This window comes from Peromyscus eremicus, chromosome 2, assembly GCF_949786415.1.
Source record: "Peromyscus eremicus chromosome 2, PerEre_H2_v1, whole genome shotgun sequence".
In the NCBI taxonomy this organism is placed as follows: Eukaryota; Metazoa; Chordata; class Mammalia; order Rodentia; family Cricetidae; genus Peromyscus; species Peromyscus eremicus.
In genome coordinates this window covers 9,371,008-9,392,102 of record NC_081417.1, presented here as the reverse complement: position 1 = coordinate 9,392,102, position 21,095 = coordinate 9,371,008, and the positions used below count along the sequence as shown (strand labels likewise).

Here is a 21,095-nt window from a genome sequence, read left to right as displayed (position 1 = left end):
GGACATTAAGCTAAGGACACTGGTTGTGTTAATTTTTAGAAATTTTTAGATATAAATCAACTTAGTGGGCGAGAATTAACTTAGCACACAGGTTTGGGGTTTCAGTCTATGACTATCCCTACGGCTTGAGTCTTACGGCAACACATGACACCTTGACAGGGTGCTAGACACTGGAGGACTGTTCACCTCATGGAGAAGAGGGATTCACGGAGAAGAGGGAGAGCTAGGATCCCAGTCTTCCCTTTGCAGCATGCTGCCAAAGACCTAAGATCTCCCACTATGTCTCTTTTAGGCTTCAGCTACTGTCTAGTAGCATTAAAGTAAGACCTAAATCTTAATGCAAGTGCCTTTAGGGAGCACTGCAGATCTAAACAGGAACATTAGTTCATTTCATTGTATCTGCAGTGGTCAGATCCGACAGAGTGGATTCTGACTGCTCCAGGGAAGGTAAGAGATCTTAAGGGCCTTGCTCCTCTGGTAGAGGAATGTGGTCTGGCTCTTGAGAATGAGTGCTTCAGTTCTTATACTTGGATGCCTGACATCACAGAGCCTGGGTTCCCACAGGCCTCCTTTCTTGGAAAGGAAGGATAGAGAAGCAAGTCTTATTTTGCTTTGCAATTGTCATTTTCTTAAAAATGTCCTCATTTTCAGCAGTGATTACACACAATTTCTCCTTGTTCTTTTTGCAAAAATCATTTATGATGCCCAAAAATATGTTGTACACTCTGTACCTTTTGGAAGGATGTATTTTACAAGAAAAAAAAATCTCCATTTGTAACCAAGGAAAAGCAACACTAAAACAATGTTAACAATACTGGTTGGTTTCAGAATTCCTAAATTAGCTAGAAATTCCATAAATTTATCTACTATATATTTCTCTTTGATTTACTAGTGTGGGCTGCTCTGTAATCTGTGTTCACTCATGCTTTCACACACCTCTCCTTTCAGTATAACTCTCTGACCTACATCCAAGTGAAACAGAATGCACTGCACCAAATTGTTCATAACTGAACAAACTAAAGTCATCCAACTGCAAAACACACATTGCACCCGCAAAAATTCAATGTCAGAATCATGCATTAGTGATGAGTGCCATGTGGCAGTGTGAGCCATTAGGAGGAGCCCAGATGGGTGGTATAGGTGCTCACATTGCTAAGAAAGGATCTTCCTACCTGAGGAGAATAACTAAGCTGCCACATAAAGGCACAATCATTCCAACACTGTAGTGCTAAGAAGAAAAGACAATAGTCTGGAAATGCAGCAGCACAGGTACAACTGATTCTGAAAGACACATTCAGACAATTCAAAGGCATTTTTAATATACAGCAAGAGAACAACAGGATAGCTATTTGGAGAAACAGTAAACTCTGATCCCCACTTCACACCAGAAATGGCCCCTTGAGATAGGCCCAACATGAAAATTGCCCTCATGGTTATTACTCAACACACATGAAAACATATATCACATAAAGACTCATTCAGCAGTATTTACAGTAGCTTTCTTCAATGCTCAAGAGAAAACAATCAGAACAGCATTAGTGGGAGCAAAGATTCACAAACAGTGGCATGTACACACAGTGGGAAACAACTGTCAATGGGGAATGACTAGGAATCAGACAGGAAAGACGGTGCTCGAAGACACTATCCTGAATGAAAGGAACCATCTCAGTGATTGCTTGCTGTGTGTTTTCCCGTCTATGCATTTAAAGGTAGAGCCAACCAACGTATGTTGTCAGAAAAGGGAAATCATAGCTTCTTGTTCAACTGAAAAGAGGCAAGAGAGGAAAATTTGCTGAGAAGCTGCAAATGTCTACTCTGCAGCAATTTCCTTCAAGATTAAACCATTCATCATGGAGGGAAGCTCCTTAAGACACAGAGTGTGTACAAAAAGGTGAGACACACAGGTGTTCTGAGAGGAGGTGAAATAATCCAAACTGTAAGGCGCTCCTTAAGCTCACGAAGTAAACACTACAAAACAGCTTCAGGAAGTCCCTGAAACTGACCAGATTAACTAGGCTTCTCTCTCCCCAGGAATATAAAACAAGAAGGACTACTGAAGGAGATACTCTGAGATCTGCTGAACTGCCTAAAAGCAGCAGAGGCCAGTCAAGGTGTGTGGAAGAGGCTCAGACCAACTGAGCTACCTGGAAAGGACGACTCTCCAACCTGTTAAGTTGACTTCAGAGTGGACAGTATGCTCCAGATTTCCAGTTTCTGTGAGCTGTCACCCATGCTGGGATGGGCTTTGGTGGAATAGCTATCTTTGAGTCATTTCTGTTCCTTGTAAAAGTAACTCTTCACCAATATTCCTATAAGTAATCCTAATAAAATTTACTGGTTTGTCAAGTTGGAATTTGGTGGCATTAGTACTTGGGTGTCATCAGTTCCCTATTTGGGGTAAGCAGATATTTTTCCCCCAAGAATAGTGTCACACAACAATATCCTATGTCTCTATTGGGGTGCATGTATTTGTCAGAACTTACAAACTATGTAGCTATAATAAATGAGTTGAGAGCAAACTGGTACACAACAAGTTCCAGCCCCCCCAAATCCTCCAAAACAAACAAACAAACAAAGCTGACCCAATTTCTTTTAATATAAAATTAATGTCACAGTAATTATTTTGTAGTTTCAAGAGAGAACAACTTGGAGTTGGGCTCTGTAGGTATGGAAATTGCTTATTGGTGCACTCAAAAACAAAGTTCTAAAGCAGTGACAAAATATCGTCCCTGTGGGTTCAGCATTTCCACTGACACTCTTCAGGACATCCAGAGCACTACAGGGTACACATCCCTGAGTGAAGGAGAAGACAGCTGCCCCAGCTCCAGGTGAGTCTTTGCCTCAAGCTGGCCCTGGGATGCTGGACAGCATCAATCATTTGTTATAGCAACCATCTCAAGAGACAGATACTTCTGTTTCCATGTGATGGAGAAAACTGATGGATCGCTAACCTCGTCCAGGCCACCAGTAGGTGAGTGGTGAAACGGGGGCATGCTGACCGTGGAGCCCAGAGAAGTGCCTTTGAGTCAGTAAGCCACTTTTCTGAGTTGCTGCTTTCCCTGGAGTCCGTTAAAAAAGTGACTAGGTACGGAGTGGGGAAGCTGTGAATGGAGAATCATGATTTTAAATACTTGGGTAGAGATTTGAATTCTAAAGGTTGGCACACAATAATAAAAGGGACAAAATTAAAATTGAAAAGTAGAAAAAAAGTTATTCCAGTTGGCTTTTCTGTTGTTTGTGGTTAGCGTACGATAAAACCGACCACAAGCAACTCAGGGGAGGAAAGGGCTTCTCTGGCTTCACTCTGAGTAACATATGAGGGAAGTCAGGGCAGGAGCTCCAGCAGGAAGTAAAGCAGAAACCAGGGAGGAATGCTGCTGCTCAGAGGCTAGCTCTCTGGTGCATGGTAAACAGCTTTCTTAATAAAGCTCAGGCCCACCTGCCTAAGGGATGATGCTGCCCACAGCGGGCTAAAATCAAAACAGTCATTCACAGACATGACCACAGGTAATATGATCAACACAACTTTTCAACTGAGATTCCGTCTCCCCACATGACTAGGTTGTATCAAGCTGACAACAAGAACTCACCAGAACAAAAGTTTTAAGCTAAGAAAGTAAACTTCAGTCTAAATGTCTCAATGTCCAAGAAAAAAGTAGCCTTGCAAATGACTTTGCACTCAGCTGTCAAATGTGCCCATGTACCTACATACATGTCTGTGCATGTGTGCATGCATGCACTCAAATGTCCTGCAGCTCTGTAGGTCCTCTTATCAATGCCCTCCCCATTTCTTTATTCATGCTAACAGCTTGTATTTCAGGTTGTAGTGGAAAAGAGATACCCAAAGGACCTATGTGTTCACTACCCCAAGGCCTAAAGCTTGGAGTAGAGCCCTGTAGGCCACCCACAGTCAGAGGGCATGAGGAACTCCAGCTAAGTGTTGTCATGGTAGTGATTTGCTTTTAGCATTGGTGTACATAAATCAAGTAGTAATTAGTTTTACAGTACTGATCGAGATCTGTCTGTCACCCTCTTCTGCTAGCCATAGGCAGGAAAGGCAAGCAGCCTGTCTCCACAAAAAGCCCAAGCTTCTTTGTACTAAGCCTTGTGTTCAACCTTAGTCCTAAAGTGCAGGGCTAGAGAGAGGTGCAACAGGTCGCAGAGTCTGGGATCCAGCCTGTGTGACAGTAACAGTGGGGTGGGATGAAAAGGGGCTGGGTGAGAGGGGATCTTACATGATCACACTGGAACAGGACTTGACAACAAAGGATCACATCAGTTCAAAACTACAGTGGTCAAAAAACTAATAGTTTATAGGAATAAATGTGGTAATCTCCACAGATGTTAATATAAAACATGTACACACAACAAAGACACACAGAGAGACGCATACACAGACACACACAGAGAAAGCAGGGAAAAACCAGCAATCACATGATTTCAGTCAAAGCAAAGCCAACCTTCACTTTCGGACATACACATGGCACATTGGACAATTCATACAGGAGGCTTCAGCACATAAATGAAATACACCCTCATGAGGATTTTAGTTTTAAATGTTATCAAGTTCTATGAACTGAAATCTAACATTTTAAACTTTTCTGAGGAACTGGTTAGTCAACCTAGGGCCATGTACAAGGTTAGGCAAGCACTTCACCCCTAAACTATATCCCCAACCCACTTTTACATCTTATTTGAGGCAAGGTTCCATTAAGTTGCCGAGGCTGCCCTTGGCATGCAATTCTCCTGCGTCCGCCTTCCCAGTCGGTGAGATCACAGACCTGCTCCATCAGACCCAACAAAATATCAGTGTATCCTTAATCTGACCTGACATCTTCGTTTTAGGGTTTCTCTACCTTATTTAAATTTTTAAAAACTGCAGAAATTGAAATAGTATTGGAAATCCAAGTAACAATGAAGTATTGTTTTAAATCATCTACTGTCTTCTACTAAGAATTCATCCAGGGAAGTTTAAAATTATTTTGTAACTATCGTAGTTTAGTTTTTTAAAAGTTGTATATTATGGGTCAAGGGTTGGAACACTTTTCATCAACAACGACACAGTAAATATTTTTTTTAGGTCATTAGAGTATGAAAACAGTCCCATTCAAGGCCTAAATAAATGGTCATATATGCATGTCAATAAAATTTTACCTGTATAACACAAGACTGAATTTGTCCCAAAGACCCTAGCTTGCCAAGCACTAATTTAGAAGAGACTAAAACATTATGTTGAATTCAGCCTTGGGAACATATTGAAACTGAAACTTCAGAGGGAAAAAAAAAAAAGCAAAACATAACTGAGCAACTGTTTGTCTTCAAATGTACATTAGATGCAGGAAGTTTCTGGCAATTGCTAATTTTCGCCATGCATAAGGAGATTCATAGTGTGCATCTTTTCCCATACAAAGCATGTGAACAGGTGCTAATGTGGATCACACCTGGAGACAGTGCATATCCTGCATATGATTCAAGAAGGCTACAAAAACGTTCCACTTGCAAGAGGATGGCTCATCTGCCTGGCACCAATGTTCAACAGGCCCAGTGCACATTGAAAAGAAAAACAATTCAGATCTATCACTTACAAGCCCCGTTGACTAAACCTCAGGAGAGCACTGAAAATATCATGCTTTGAAGAACTCCCAAATGGCACAAAGGGAGACATGCCCACAAGCATAGGAAAAAATAATTAAAACATAATCTTCATATGAGGAACAGCACCTGACATACACATATATACCACACTGAACTGGCCCAATTACCCAAAGCAAGGGCCCATTAGAATTTTGCCCACCACTCTCTTTAGAATGCTACCAACCACACAAGACAATACACACATCTATCCCAAACTTGCTTTGTCATCATGATTAGAAATTCCAAACCTTTTACATATTTTCCCTTCATATTCTCAGCTTTGTCTCACTTACACAAATGTCTCAAGAGGGTGGAACTCTGTCTCTTCGTCCTGTTGCAGACCTGGCCTTCAGAGCAGTACTTGGCAGAGCAAGTTATCAATAAATACGGATGGCATCGGCGTGTATCGTCCACTAGGCAATCTTTTCCACACAGCTTTGGGACCTAACCTTTCTCATTCTTCTGGATGGTGGGATTTCTGCGCCCACTTTCTATTGTCACTGAACTTTGCTTAGTACAAAAGATGACATTAAATGTTGGCCTTCCCACGGCACCAGAGCAATAGTTTTATTTTCACTTCAAGTTCCACTGTGAACATGGAACATTTTAGTCAAGTTTGTGGTCAGAATTTTACACTGAGTGTTTGAAAGCTAGCATTTTACTCTTACATAAAAACAGATGTCTCTACTCTCGGGTTCTCGGGCTTAAGATAATTTCTGCTGTAGTTTTTTTTAATTAAAAAATTATTTAAATAGTGGAAAGAACAGAAAGTAAAATCCAAACTTCCTTTGAATACAAATTTGAAGAAAATCCCAGGGAGGTGATTAAGTGTATGACTTCAATGGAGAGGCATGGGTGACAGAAGTTGTGCACAGCCTATCACTAAGGTAAGGGCACAAGGGAGCCATCGGTCACCTCATTTAAAGCAAAGCCACTTTTCTGCAAGAGGCAAGGAAGGAAGTGAGGCCAAAGGCCAGAAACGTGAAATACAGCTCTTTGTAAAATATACATTTGGCATCTATGAACCCTCACCTCTCTGGCTGACAACTTCTTTGTAAGAAGTTACCCACAGAAACTGAAAACAGTCCCCAGAACAACAGGCAGGAACTGGAGTCACAGCCCTGTCAACAACCTGAGCTTAGACAGATCCTTCACCAAGGCCTCCCCTGAGAACACTAGCAGCACAGGACCTAGCTGGCCTGTGGTGTGTTCTGGTTTCTCAGAGATTGTGGAGTTTTGAACTAAAGAGCAGTAGAGAACCAATGTGCTTCCCTGTATTCACAAAGAAATAACACCATCCCCAATGCACTGGAAACACTGTTCCCACAGACCAGAGCACTCAACCAATGGCAGAAAAGTGTAAGTGGCCATGAAGAAGGCATCTGTCCTCCCCACTAAACTGTGAGATCGGAGAGGCACAGCACACAGCTCTGTATTGGGGTGATGGCTTTTGACTGATGACCTATGATTTTATAGGGATAGTTTGAAAGACAATAATGAACAAGCCATTTTTCTCAAGTGCTCAAACAGGAATCAACCCTTTTGATATTTTGTTAATGCTATTATCAATGACAGAAACAAAAATAATAGAACTTATTATAAGAAAGTCAGTGGTAGAGAATGTTTTGTCCATTACTTTTCTCCAAATAAATGTTAACTAATAAAATACAAATATTTTTATAGGTGAAATTACTGTTGTTTCAATTTAGACATAGTTGTTCTGTGTCTACTTGGTGCAGATATTACATAACACAGAAAAGCCAGCCCTTGTTCTCTAACAGGCACAGCCTTTAAGAGAGAGACAGAGGCCTATTGGGACTGAAACAAGCAATCCCTATCAGCGAGGGATTTTGTGTGATATTTAAGACCCAATGTAGTCATACAAGTCACGATTCTTCATGCGACAGTTCTGAGAGCTTAATTACAAAGTGTTTATCTTCCTTTACCCATCTACTTGTCCATCTGTCCATCTGTTCTTCCATCCATACAAATTCTATCCATTTGAGTTTAACAAAAACATCCAGTATTTCTAACATTCATGTGCTCAAGCATCCAACTACATGTTTCTTAATAACTAGCTTTCCAAAAGTTCATCTCTAACTACTGCAGGTGGATGACACGAAAGACAAGTGACAAATTTAAATTGGTTATGATTATGCCTCATATCCCCAATGCAACATTCTGAATACCATGACATTTTGTATAGCTATGCAAAGATGATGCTATTTTTTCACTAATCTCCAAAGTTCCCCAAACAGAAAGTCATACGAAAACCAAACCAACTCCTTAGAAACACACTATGATACACAAGCATTCTGGACCTAAATATTAAATAAATAAATAAATAAATAAATAAATAAATAAATAAATGAATGAATGAATGAATGAATGAATGTATGTATGTATGTATGTAAACTTTTCGTTCCTGACCTAGAAGTGAGAAATGATTATACTTGTGTTCATTAGAAGAGTAATTAAATGGAAACTGCTAAGTGTTAGAGTTCTAGAAAACACACAAACACAGACAGAGATTCACACTTACACAGAGACACATACATATAGTATTTGTCATACTGTTCTTGTTGGGACTGAAAAAAAACTTAAACCTAATTTTTTTAGATTTGTTTATTTTATTTTATGTTCATGAATGTTTGCCTTTGTGTGTGTGTGTGTGTATGTGTGTGTGTGTGTGTGTGTGTGTGTATGTGTGTATGTGTGTATGTGTGTATGTGTGTGTGTGCCTGGAGCCCAGGGAAGTTGGAAGAGGTTGTTGAATCTTCTGGAAGAACAGGAGCTGTGTATAGGTTGTGAGCTGTGATGTAGGTGCTGGGTATATTAACTGCTGAGTAATGTCTCCAACCCCCAATACCTATTATTTTAGAAATGATCTTATTTCTAGTGAGAAATTTCCTCATTATGACCCATCTTTTTTTTTGTTTGTTTCTTCTTTTAAAGTCTAAGTTTCTATGTAGCACTGGCTGTCCTGGGTATCTCCATGTATACCAGGCTAGCTTTGATGTCATAGAGCTTAGCCTGTATTTGCTTCCCAAGTGCCAAGATGAAAGTGTACATGATACCTGGCCAAGTGTTATTCAACATCCATTTTGGAGGCCAAGAGAGGGCTCTTTACATAAACTGCTTTCTAATTCACTACTGAAAATTATTCTCAAAAGATACATCAGTCATCAGCCGCTCAGCATCTGCTGGGTGCTAGACAACATCAAGGATGCAAAGCAGAGCTTCTGGACACATCGACCACAGCCACAGCCACGGTGGATGCCGATGCAAAAAATGACGACACACAGTCATCAACCCCAATTAGCTATGGTTAAACAGACATGTGTCCAATAAACACATGCAAAACTAAGAAGCAGTGGCATGAGCTAGGTGTAGTGGCTGGCCTGTGCCAGACACACATAGGCTAAGAGTGGACTCATGCTAAACAACAACAAAGCATAAGGAACTATGTATTTGGAAATAAGTAAAATGACAAATTCTACATTACTTTTTAATGATAAATTTTACATTACTTCTAAATTCAAGTCCTTAAAAGTCTATATATAGTATATAGTAAAACTATCCATTGTCTGTAAAACCAAACCCTTACAGCTAACCATGACAGCCCTAATAGATCAAGACCCTACAACCACTATTCAACTGAAAAGCACATGGACAGTAGAATAGACATGAATATTTAAACCTAGCCACTAAGAAATTAGTGTGAGAAGGTGGTGCATGCTGACACTAATACTCCTGGGGTGGTTGTGGGATCCAGCTCAACAACAGAACAGCTGCCTAGCACAGGACCTTGTTCCATACTCTGCAGCACCACAAAAAAAGAAGAAAAAGACTAGACTGCTTCCTTTCCTGGGTGAGACCTGGACAAGGGTTTTCCTTCTTTGGATACCTGCTCTAAGTGAGCAAGCAAGCATCAATATAAATAGAGAGTACACAGATGTGGTCAAAGGCTTTCTAGTCATTTCAGGGATATTCATGGGAGACTGTACTGTAATGAGAACTCCTGACGTACATTGTACACTCAGAAAAAAAACACAGTATGTGGAACCAGGACTCAGAAATTCATTTTTGATGATTAATGCCTGGATAACTTAAAAACTCTAAATCTCATCATCCTCAACTGTAAAATGTGCACTTTTCAGAATGACCCAAGTTATACAAGGTATTTCTAAATGAATTATGATGAATTTATATTTCTGTAGTTGCATATTAATATCTAGAAAAGAATTTGTTTTGACAACTTTTATTAAGTTATTAATTCATTTAAAAGCAATATTTCACTACATAACCCCAGGTGGCCTTGAATTTGCTATCCTCATGCCTCAGCTTCCTACAAACTTAGATTATACATGAGAGCCATTAGGCCAGGCTTGTTCTTCTAACTTAATTACATAAAATATAGAAATGCAATTATAGCTGATCTGCTCAATGAATATCACATTTAATTTCCTTAGGTTAAAATAGTCTTAGCTGAAAGAAGACAAATTTCTCTGCTAGTATCTGATTATTTATGTTTCCCCTAAAATACATACATTGAAATCCAATGACCAAGGCAGTGGTACTGGAAAGGCCTCTGAGAGGTTCTTAGGTGACCAATCCTATGGAATGCCCCTAGAAAAGGACTCCAGCTTCCTTTCCTGTGGTGATATATTGTGTCCCCCAATATATTGTATACCCTACTAAAACTTACCTGGAGTCAGAGAACAGAACAGCCACTAGATTAGACATAGAGGCCAGACAGTGATAGCACACACCTTTAATCCTATCACTCCAAGTTCTGCAGAGCACTGCATGGTGGATTTAGCTTTTACTCATATAGACAAAAGGGTTTATGGGCCAGCTGCACGCTACCTGATGGCAGCATGGACCCCAGAGTTAGCAGGGTGAGCATGACTCTCCTGGGTACCATCATGTCAGTTAATATTTTGGGAAAAGATACAGTAATAAGGAAGACTGGTGATGCTGTGGGGCATCCTTATTTCCACTGGTTTATCTCATGGCTTGAACATGGGCTCAGATGTCACATCACAGGCTACAGACTCACACATTCTGAGTGTGGCATTCACTATTCTAACTGCACCCACCTGTACCCACCATCTTGTCACACACATACTGAGTGTGGCATTCACTATTCTAACTGCACATACCTGCACCCACCATCTTGTTACACACATACTGAGTGTGGCATTCACTATTCTAACTGCACCCACCTGTACTCACCATCTTGTTACATTCATTCTGAGTGTGGCATTCACTATTCTAACTGCACCCACCTGTACTCACCATCTTGTCACACACATACTGAGTGTGGCATTCACTATTCTAACTGCACATACCTGCACCCACCATCTTGTCAGATTAGCTAGTTTTGCTCCAGTGATAAAATACTCCATTAACAAACTATTAAGCTTTGACTTTTAACAAATAATGCTCCTTAGAGAGTTTTAATTTTAGCCAGCTAACTCACTATTTTCTAAAACAAAGTAGAATAAATTCTACATCACCTATTAATGCAGAACAGGTTTAACTGGTGGAAAGTTTCAGGGCTCCATTTTCATCAGTACATAACATCCTCTGCCAGTTCCACAACGACAACCACAACCAGCGTTTAGTTAGAGAGTTCTCATGAGTCCCCAAAGTACGACGTCACTGAGCACTGAATGCATATCACAGCTCCAAGAGTTCAAGCTGACCTTTATTCTGTGATTCTATCTAGTGAAACTATTCTTAGAAAATTACAAAGCTAATTATTTTGTTAAGTATAACATCCAAGCTGACTAATATCCATCTAAATTACAAATCACAACAGATACTTACTTGGATTTTCCTGTTGCAATCTTAGCATCCTTTTATTTACGTAATTGCTGTTTTGATAAAGACATTTTAATACAGATAAATCTGCTTTGTAAAATTATATATTTATCTTTCTCTTATATTTTTAACTAAAAGGTATTTTTGGTGCACTGAAGTAAGCTTATAAACCATGAGTCATCATCACAGGTATAATAAACTCACTTTCATCCTTGTTCATAAGCATTTTTGTAAACGAGGCAGTCAGCTATGAAGGGCTACACACAGAGCTGTTTTGAGACACAGTACCCTCTCAGGGTGTCAGGCTGTGGTAGTCTGTATGAATGCCACTGTTCATGTGCACAAATGTTTTTGTGGCCCTGAGCAGTACACATGACCATGTCTACAAGTAACCTTGCAGTGCTGTAGGTATTAATTTTCAAATATCACAGGCAAGCAGTTTCATGCAAGCTCTAGTGATCATATTTAAGCCCCCACATACATACCACAGAAGGGCAAATACAGCCACTGAATCAACCAAATGTGAAGGAACTGGGGCTCTCTACTGGCTCTCCACTAAAGAAAAATCTTCAGTGACAGTGTAGTATAGCAGGTAAGAAAACAGAGTTCCAGAACAATCCCATGGGGCTTAAGTCCCCTGTCATTTCTTATCATCTGCAGCCAGGACAAAGGACTTTACTTCTCTTTACCCTGGTTTCTCTATCTATAAAATGAAGATAGAAAATCAGGACTTAGCACTCAGAGGAATAAAGAGGTAATACAGAAGTGTGGTGATACTGTGTTCCCCAGAATATTGTGAACCCTAATAAACTTATCTGGGGTCAGAGAACAGTCACTAGACATAGAAGCCAGAAAATGGTGGTGCTCACGCCTTTAATCCTATCACTTGGGAGACAGAGATCCACTGGATCTCTGTGAGCTTAAAGCCACACTGAAAACAGCCAGGCATGGTGACTCATGCCTTTAATCCCAGGAAGTGATGGCAGGAAGCAGAAAGGACGAGGAACTAGAGTTTGGTTAAGCTTTAGGCTTTTGAGCAGCAGTTCAGCTGAGATCCATTTGGATAAGGACTCAGAAGCTTCCAGTCTGAGGAAACAGGAATTGGCGAGGTGAGGAAGCTGTGGCTTGTTCTGTCTCTCTGATCATTCAGCATTCACCCCAATACCTGGCTCTGGGTTTGTTTTTGTTAATAAGACTCTTTAAGATTCATGCTATGCAGAAGAAGGAATAGAGTACGCTAGAAAGGTTCTTGAAAATAGTAAGCACTATGCCAAAGTGTGAAGGTGTGGGGTTAGTATCACTAGGTAAAGATAACTAAGGGATATGAAGGGGAACATGGGAAATCAGGGAGGGCTTTAACTAAGGAAAGAGGAGGAAGATCAATACAAGGGAGGAGCAAGGAGGATACTAAGGATGTCTAAAACAGTCATAAAGAATCATATTATTATTTACCTAAAATTACATATGTTACATATAAGTATATATGTATATGTATACATGCATAGTTTACATGAAGTTAGCCCACTTAGTCTGGTAATGCTCCCACAAGAACCATTTACTCTCTAACAACGACATCAGTACCAGGCATAAGAAGCCACCTTTTAAGATGTTAGTCATGGGGGTCCAAGACGCCCTCACAACAATACGGTCTGCTGCTGTTGCCCTTAGTTGTCTCTAAGAGCTAAAGGTAAGTCCCTACTGCAGAAGACACCACACACTTTGGACACAGGCTCAGAAGATTCATGCTGGATCTTAACTCAAAGCCTCCTTCCTGAGGACAAGCTTCCCTAGTTCCAGTAGCTATGAAGCTGCCAAGGAAGGGAAGCAATTAACTGTCCTATCCAGCTGTAGCATCTATGAACCACAGGTGCAGCCAATACAGCACGAGAATCCTAAGGGGGCAATGGCGACGCATATCGTGGTGGTAACAAACTGATCTCTAATTGTACTGAAGACCCACTCAGCAGGAGGGAATTCATGCCTGGTTCTGGAAACCTAGCCAACTACCCAGGGCTTTGAAGAGGTCATGGGTCTTCGAGGAGAAGCCACAACTGCCACTTTAATGAACCAGAATGATTCCTAAGTTCATTCTGAATATTCACCCTTGTATCCACAGGGAAGTGCAGCTCTCACTGCTCATCAAAGAACTTCTCTTTGCAACAGAGAGACCAGCACAGAAAACAAAAACTTGAGAGGAAGCAAGCAGGAGACTTAGAAGGATTGGAGGGAGGAAGGTAACAGGGAAACTGATGTGATTATATTTTAATATAAAAATTTAAAAGTCTAAAGGTCTAGGGGGAAAAATTAATCAGTGATTTACTTCCAAACAAGAATGAGAGTTCCTGATGCACAAGAAAGTTTTGAGGCAGTAACAACGTTCCAGACAATGGCCGAATCCCTAATAGGTAAGATGTGCTCTAGAAGGTAGAGTCCATACACCACGGGCTGCAATACCTACTGGCCAGCTGAGTGTACAGCTGCTGCCAGCATCTGGGCTGCCTCTTCCTGCTGCTTCCCCTCACAGGGAGAGACACACTAGTGGACAGACAGCTCCAGGTTATGTAATCAGCCAGGGACAAGACTCCAGTCTAGGAGGGTCCAACTGTCCGGAGGCTCTTATGTCCTGCTTGCTGAGCATCTGCTTCCTTTAATGTTCTTTGAATGGCAGCCAGTGTCCAGGGTACTGCATTTCTACCCTGAGCACCATCTCCTTCACTATCTGGATCCGGGCCCCAGTGGGCAAGAATGTTAGTATAAGATGCAAACCTTCCCAAGCTGCAGGGATCCAGGCTAGTCTGAAGTATAAGATGGACATCTAGGAATCAGAGATTAACCTGGCATATTAACCAGCTGCTCTTTATTTATTTCAGCTGATTTTTATGTAAATAGGGTTTTTAGATACAGAAAACCACACAAACACCCCCCACACACACACACACACAAACACACAATTTGTAAAAAGGAATTAAATATAGATGTGTAGTACTCTCAGCATCAGGCACACTGATATCTACTATGCTACATAAGTGTAGTCCTAGGCATAAAATGATGACATGTGGGTGGTGCATGAGGCACCAGAATGGCTGATCAGATTACTTAGCTAGCTCCCCACTGTTTTAAAAAGACATTCTTTATTATTACACATTTATCTACCTACTTACCTTTCTTTCTTCTCTTTCTTTCTTTCTTTCTTTCTTTCTTTGTTTCTTTCTTTTCTTTCTTTTTCTTCCTCTCTCCCTCCCTCCCTTCCTTCCTTTAGTGTGTGTGTGTGTGTGTGTGTGTGTGTGTGTGTGTGTGTGTGTCTGTGTGTAGATCCGTATGTGGATGTCAGATGAGGGAAGTTGGTTCTCTCCTTCCACCATGTGGGGATCCTGGGGGTTGAATTCAGGTTGCCAGGCTTGGAGTACGTGTATCCAGACATTGAGTTAACTGCCAGCCCCATTTCCCTACTTTTAAGCAGTCTGATAAGAGGATCCCACTGGGCACAATGAAAACAAACACAGTAAAGGAGTCCAGGGAGCTAAGGGGCTGACTATGTAAAACTATGTGTACAGGAATCGACTGTGGAACAAACCGGCCCCTGTGGATAGAACTGCTGTGAGTGCCGTCCTCTTCACTACTGCAGCTTCTTGAAAATGCACATGCTCTGCTTCCAATTAGTTACCATCTACAGTTTTAGAACTTATTCATCATAAACGCAATCAGTGCAATTCACTGAACAGAGTATGTGGAAGCAGGAAAGAGAGAACAGGAGAGCTCGGTCCACTAGTCCTGCCCTAGCTGTTCTTTCCTCTTAGCAGGTAAGCAGGAAGAAAGTAAGGCCAGGGGAAGTGGGGGCCAGGCCACTGCACACTGCATATAAGATAGACCAGTCAATATTCAGTTCTGAGCACTCTTCCTAGCAGATGGCAGTACCAAATTCTACAGCTGAAAGTGACAGGAGAGGATACAGGCACACTGGTTTGGGAAAAGTCCTTATTTACTAGATGACTCATGCCAGAAAATGTTGTTGACCCCAAACCTTCCTCTGCCAATCAGTGTAGCAAAAACAATGTCACAAGTTGGTAATGTTGTGGCCGATACCATGGGCGGACTTCATCCAGAAGAATGTCCTCACTGTCTTACCTAACTGGCAACAAGATTCATTACCTGCTCTGGTTTTCTCTGATTGTGGCTGACCCCAAATAGGAAGAATCAAAACAGTGACAAATCTGCCTGTGGGAGAGGGATATGAGATCATCAGTTAACATGCTGGTAGAAAGATCACCATCACCCACTGGGCATGCTTAATCATAAAAATGGAGGAAGTGGATGAAAATGAAAAGCAGTGCATTTTAGATGAAGAGGGTGTGTCCATTTTTTTAGATTTATACTCACTTTCTCATTCATGTGGTAAAATTACTATGATGCACCTGAGCCACTAAGATGGTCCATAGGAATTGGCATGGGGAATGACAGGTCATCGTCAGCCAATGAGGGGGCACAAAAGGGCTGTCATAGGGTAGGACAGGTCAGCCTGGGCCAATAAGATGGTCCAGAAGGACTGGCATGACAGGTCAGACTAGGTGACAGGATGAGCTCATTACCCAGATGAAATAAACTTCCCATTCCTAAATGTACTTCAAGGGGAAAACACCTCATTTATCAGTATAGTTTGTTTCAATAATCCAGAATCACATGTCAACAAGGTTTCTGAAGCAAGGATAGCAGAGAGAGGAGAAATATCCTAAAGTCAACCCTTTCAGCCTCATTTAAAATGGTCAAATATAGATGGTCCTGGCTGGTTATAATTCATTTTCCATGCATCCTAGTATGTTCTAAATTTTCAAATTTAAAAACAATTTTAAAATTTGTAATATAAATATTAGTTAAAAAAAAAAAGAGCTCAATTCCCAGGGCTAAGATTTAACTCAGGTTTTACACTTAAAATGATGTGGAAATTGAGGGTAAAGGTTTAACTCAGTGATAGAATGCTTGCCTCGCATACACCAGGTCCCAGGTTCAATCCCTAGTACTGTGAGGAAAATGTTAAGTGAAAACTGGCATTACTCCCTGAAGTCCTACCGAGATGTGGTGCACACAGTCTTGCTGCTCAGATGGAACTACGGAAGCTAGTTTCTTCCTCTTCTGGGACCTGTGAGGGGAGGGTAGTAGGTGAACCCTGGTCTCTAAAGTGGAGCGGTGGTACAGGAGTCCCAAAGCAACCTTGGCAAGAGCTGCCCTGCAGACAGGTCACTGACAGAGGCTTCTCTCATCACACTTCAGGTACCAGTAAACGAACTGCTTAGAGAAGAGGAGAGTGCCTTTGTCTTCTGCTTGCTGTATGACAGGAGTCACAGGATGTGGGTGAATTTGCTCTTGGGACAGAATTATTCATGCCCACAATAATAAATTTTGAGAAAAGCAGAAAGAAGAGGGAATTCACCAAGCATGTCTGCCTGGGTGTCGTATGTTGTGGAAGGTATGGCCTTTGAAGAGGTGATTTCAATAGAGGAGGCCAACTCCCTCTAGGGACTTAAATCATCAAAGATCACACCAGAAACAGCTAGAGAGTTTCTGTGATCCTTCCCACTGTCCAGAGGGGCCTGGCGCCTAAACACAGCCTCATTCAAAGAAGTAATTTCTTAAATGGCTGTTTGGTAGAATTATCAGAAAACATTAGATGGAATTTCAAGACCATGTAAATCTAGTAGAATTTATAATTTATATTTTATATGTGTGTGTCATATGAAATTGGACAGGAAGGAACAGGAAACAGAATTGGAGACAAATGCTTTTGTGACCCTGAGCACAGACCCAAAAAACTTCAGGCCTGCCTCTGTACTGCCTCTGACATTCAACAGGCACACTAAGACTGGGCATGTCATGTTCACATGGGGAACCTGACTCCATGGATACCACATTCTGGCAGTCGGACAACTCTGCATTGTCAGCAGAACCCAACACGGGCAGCTCTGGAAGAGATGATCAGGACAAGGGACGGCCAGAGAGATGCGTGTGTGCGTGCGTGCGTGCGTGCGTGCGTGCCTGTGTACCAGCCGTCAGCCAGGTCAGATGAACTCCAGGTTCAATCTAAGCATATGACACCATGGATGAGAATTACTCTGAAGGTGCAACAAGGAGTCACCCCTTTCTCTAGCTCACTAATGTAACTTTTCTCAGAAATAACATGCACACATGTTCTGGGCCTATTCAATGCAAAGAGTTACAGCACAGGAGAACAACTCTGGCAGATTGGCTATGGCTTCTTAACAGTAAAGGTCAAGTCTTTTCATCAAGGTGCTATGGCTGCTGGGCACCTGAGGTAGAGCCTCCGGTTCTAAGCATGAAGTTCCTCCCCCTCTGATAGGTGTGGGGCAGGGGGCTGGTTCTTGTAATATGTGTGACTTGATGCACCTATTACTTCCATAATTGTTTAAAGTAGATAAAGAGTACTTATACCAAGAATAAGCTTAGAAAAAGATATCCTCACTACACTACATTCTTATAAATATGCTGAAGGCAGGCAACAGCAAAACAATCTCAATTTTCTCCATCGGTGTTAAATACGGTACCTCTCTGCTTTAAACATTTCAAGACTTCAGGGGCATAAAATGGCACAGTTCTGAGCAGAAAGCAATCAGCAACAATGCCCCAGGGCTGATGGCCAGAGATGACGGCAACTGTCACTGGATCCACAATGAGTATCACCGAGAGATTTACTGTTTAAGCAAAAGGAGGTTAAGGTACACTTATTTAGCATCAACCATCTCCGAGTGAGAGAAGGCTAACATGTCTCTCAATGGGTAAAATTATCTTTCCATAGTACACATAAATTGGATGAGCTACTGAGCAAAAGAATCTAGAATTCATTTGATCTAATGTACCCTGAATAATTGCAACCCAGTCAAGCCCTGCCTAGGCTGTGCTGCAGTGATGCCTATCTGTCTAGTGACGGACTCTAAAGAAACTGGAGCAGTCTGAGATCGGAGGTACTCTGCACTGGGCAGAGAACAGAGGACAGTGAAGACACCCAGGCTTGCTGGTGTTGGCAACAATGAGAAGAAATGGCAGCTTTCCAATTCTAATGAACTGGGGAATCAAGTCAGGACACTGCTAGGAACAGTGCTCACTGGAAAAAGACTCCACTAAAAACATAAACAGCTTGCAAATAACCTTCCACATGAAAACACAACTACATCATTTATGACTGGCTTGTACCTATAAATCAAAGAAGTTTTAAGTCTACAATATAAACAAGAAGGAAGACAGAAGTACAAACACCTGGGAAAAACTAAAGGTACTTTTCTGTTGTTTAGTTTTGAAAGGGAATCCTATATAACTGGAAGAATCTGAGCAACTTCTGCAGATGGCTAATCAACCTACATTACAGACTATGTTGAAAAAATTGTAAAATACCATGGCTTTATTACACTGATATTTAAAAGACCTATCAATATATCAAGGTCTCAAGAAAAGAGGCAGGAAAATAAAAGCATACCTTCAGGTTACTGTCTTCTGCCAAACATAATAAAGGCCGACTGCAGGACCCCACCCAGGGCTTCACTTCCCACAATTTCAGTGGCAGGTGGTCAGGCATTGCAAAAAATACTAGCTAGAAAATCTCAGACACACATCCGCCCCAATGTTTTGAATCACAAATGACTCTGAGGAGGGTCATGAACTCCCATGCTGTCATTTTACCAGGAATTGATCAGGCCTTTGAGCTATCTACACTGTATATTCAAGTCACCTATTAGTCACTTACCAGCATCATCTCAGTCATCTGGTAGCTGCCCAGGTAGTTCAGTATCTATTGTCTAGCAAACCTTTATTTTACTTAATAATGTCCTCAAAGTGAAAACATGTACTGTAATATTGTATAGCTGTTCTTATCATCTTATTAGTTACTGTCATTAATCTCTTGCTGTAACTATTTTGTAAGTTAAAACCTTGCCAGAGGGATATATGTATAGGACAAAACAGTAAATGCAAGGTTCCTTACCATCTACTATCTTGGGCATCCACTAGAAGTTATTAAAACATAACCTCCTATGGCTAAAGGGAATCATGATAATAAGACAACATCCCAAAATTCAGTTTAGGAAAATCTAAGTTGTATTCCAGAAATAATAAAAAAAAAAAAATTAGTAAACTCAGAGAAGAATACTCAAATCTTTCTCAGTTGCAAAGTTTAAAGAACTTCCTATTATTACATACTAAAATGTAGTCAAGCTTAGCTTGCTCTGATGATGCACAGATCAGAGTGATAAAAGCAAGTAAGATAAACAATGAGAGGTGAAATCAAAGGTTCCAGAGCTTTTCCTCATTGTGACAAAATACCTCATAGAAACAACTCAGAAGGATAAATATCCGTCTTTGCTCAGTGTTTGCTCAGGGTTCCATCCTGCTCAGCAGGCCAAGTGCTCTAAGGCTGTGGCAGGGCAAAAATACCACAGTGGTACAGCAGGAGAGAGGAAAGTCGAGTGCCCTGCGACCACCAGGAAGCCGACTGAAAAGGTATGTCCAGGGAAAGCTTTCACCCCAGAGGCTCACCTCCTCCTCCGACCAGGCTCTACCTTCTGTCAGGATTTTTTTTCAAGATTTATGTCTATGTGTGTCTCCTGCAGGGACCAGAAGAGGATGTCAGGTCCCATGGAACTGGAATTAAGCTCCATTGATGAAGTCAGCACTTCATGGTCTAGTCTTCCTCCACAGCACCATCAGCCGATGATTAAGCCCTTGGGGGAATATTTCATATGAAAATCATACAGTCTGGGCGATGCACATTTAGGTGTCATCTTCACTACCCAAAGAACGGCACCCTAACTTCTAGATTTTCAGAAACTTTGACTTTGCTCTTCTCCAAATGTTGAGAAGAACTTGTGTTTTCCTTACTTGTTTACTCACAGGACAAACCATAACCTATCAATACAATCGTAAAATGTTTCCTCACTCTAGAGGGGGTAGGACCTGGCAGCATGCAGCCAATAGATGAATGAGGTGGACTAAAGTCTCATGTGAAAGCCAACTTTATTCAGAGCCCCAGACAATTTATACTCTAAGGGTTAAGAAAGGTCAGATGAATGAAGTTCTCATGAGTTTAAGCTGTATATACAATCATAAGGACAAGCCACATGTGCCAAAAATGTCTTCTATAGAGGTATATAAGGATATTTTAAACATTTGATTGAATAACAACAATAAGCAATGAGTAATCTGAACTAAATTCTCTCCTATCTGCTACAATCTGGAAGGAACACAAAAACACATTCCAAGAACAATTTGATGTTTTGAAGAAACTGAGGTCACAATACTCTTGTCTTGTTGTCTTGGAGTATTCTCACAAGCAGTCAGAATTCTCACACAACTCCCTCCATTCCTGAACCATGTTCTAATAATAAAGTAAAAAATTGCAAATTTACTTTAAAAATCATAATGAAAACAGGCTGGTGTCTACTGCTGAGAAGAACACTTTGCAAATCCAGGTTTAGATTTCTATCATAGGACCTAGTGATATCCTTTAAGGTTGGCAAGTCTTCATTTCAAACAGAACATACAACTCTTGCCCAAGACTGGTCCTTCCTTGCAAAATTCTGAGAGAGATTTGTAAAAATGCAACCATAATACTGCTCGCTGCCAGAAAATACTGA

The 21,095-nt window shown here is 41.1% G+C and overlaps 1 protein-coding gene and 1 long non-coding RNA gene across 2 annotated transcripts in view; one reads left to right on the top strand and one right to left on the bottom strand.

Annotated features, from left to right (window-relative positions):
- Positions 1–21,095, bottom strand: part of Fam110b (family with sequence similarity 110 member B) — a 132,746-nt gene that overhangs the window by 81,204 nt on the left and 30,447 nt on the right. The window lies entirely within an intron of this gene.
- Positions 19,801–20,866, top strand: LOC131903314 (uncharacterized). The gene is made up of 2 exons (XR_009377496.1): positions 19,801–19,962; positions 20,073–20,866. It is a non-coding gene; the product is annotated as an uncharacterized LOC131903314 (long non-coding RNA).